Source organism: Triticum urartu, chromosome 4A, assembly GCF_056163025.1.
Source record: "Triticum urartu cultivar PI428250 chromosome 4A, HENAU_Tu73, whole genome shotgun sequence".
Taxonomy (NCBI): Eukaryota; Viridiplantae; Streptophyta; class Magnoliopsida; order Poales; family Poaceae; genus Triticum; species Triticum urartu.
The window spans coordinates 171735420-171737335 of record NC_141876.1 but is presented as its reverse complement, the minus strand read 5'-3'; positions in this window follow the sequence as shown (position 1 = coordinate 171737335).

Below are 1916 nucleotides of genomic sequence, written 5' to 3'. Positions count from 1 at the left end.
ATCAAGTGAGCTAATGTCAAAAAGCCTCTTCTCACCCGCAAGTTTGAAGTCATAGTTGAGCTCTTTAATAGCCCAATATGCCTTATGTTCTAATTCAAGAGGTAAGTGACATGCTTTACCATAAACCATTTTATACGGAGACATACCCATAGGATTTTTATATGTAGTTCTATAGGCCCAGAATGCATCATCAAGTTTCTTGGACCAATTCTTTCTAGATCTATTAACAGTCTTTTGCAAAATTAATTTGAGCTCTCTGTTACTCAATTCTACTTGACCACTAGACTGTGGGTGATAAGGAGATGCAATTCTATGATTAACATCATACTTAGCAAGCATTTTACGAAAGACACCATGAATAAAATGTGAACCACCATCAGTCATTAAATATATAGGGACTCCAAACCTCGGGAAAATAACTTCTTTAAGCATCTTAATAGAGGTGTTATGATCAGCACTACTAGTTGGAATAGCTTCTACCCACTTAGTAACGTAATCAACAGCGACTAAAATATGTGTATACCCGTTAGAGGAAGGAAAAGGTCCCATATAATCAAAGCCCCAAACATCAAATGGTTCAATAACAAGTGAATAATTCATCAGCATTTCTTGATGTCTACTAATATTACCAATTCTTTGACATTCATCACAAGACAAGACAAACTTACGGGCATCCTTGATGAGAGTAGGCCAATAAAAACCGGATTGCAATACCTTATGTGCAGTTCTATCTCCAGCATGGTGTCCTCCATAAGCCTCAGAGTGACGCTTGCGTAGGATCTGTTCCTGTTCATGCTCAGGTACACAACGTCTAATAATACCATCTACTCCTTCTTTATAAAGATGTGGGTCATCCCAAAAGTAATGTCTCAAATCATAGAAGAACTTTTTCTTTTGCTGGTATGTGAAACTAGGTGGTATAAATTTAGCAACAATATAATTAGCATAATCAGCATACCATGGAGCAGTTCGAGAAGCATTTATGATATTTAATTGTTCATCAGGAAAGCTATTATCAATAGGTAGTGGGTCATCAAGAACATTCTCTAACCTAGACAAGTTGTCTGCAACCGGGTTCTCAACTCCCTTTCTATCGATAATATGCAAATCAAATTCTTGTAGCAGGAGAACCCATATAAAAAGTCTAGGTTTAGCATCTTTCTTTTCCATAAGGTATTTAATAGCAGCATGATTAGTGTGAACAGTTACTTTAGAATCAACAATATAAGGTCTGAACTTATCACAAGCAAATACAACTGCTAAGAATTCCTTTTCAGTAGTAGCATAATTTCTTTGGGCACCGTCTAGGGTTTTACTAGCATATTGGATAACATTTAATTTCTTATCAACTCTTTGCCCTAGAACAGCACCTACAACATAATCGCTAGCATCACACATAATTTCAAAGGGTAAATTCCAATCAGGAGGCTGAACAATAGGTGCAAAAATCAATGCTTTCTTAAGTATTTCAAATGCTTCTACACAATCATCATCAAAGACAAAAGGAATATCTTTTTGTAATACATTAGTCAGAGGCTGAGAAATTTTTGAGAAGTCCTTAATGAACCTCCTATAAAAACCGGCATGACCGAGGAAGCTTCTTATACCTTTAATGTCCTTGGGACATGGCATCTTTTCAATAGCATCAACTTTAGCTTTATCAACTTCAATTCCTCTTTCAGAAATTTTATGCCCCAAGACAATACCTTCATTAACCATAAAGTGGCATTTCTCCCAATTCAGAACAAGATTAGTTTCTTCACATCTCTGCAAAACTCAATCAAGGTTGCTCAAGCAATCATCAAAAGAAGATCCATAAATGGAGAAATCATCCATGAATACCTCACAAATCATTTCACAAAAGTCAGAGAATATAGCCATCATGGATCTTTGAAAGGTAGCAGGTGCATTACATA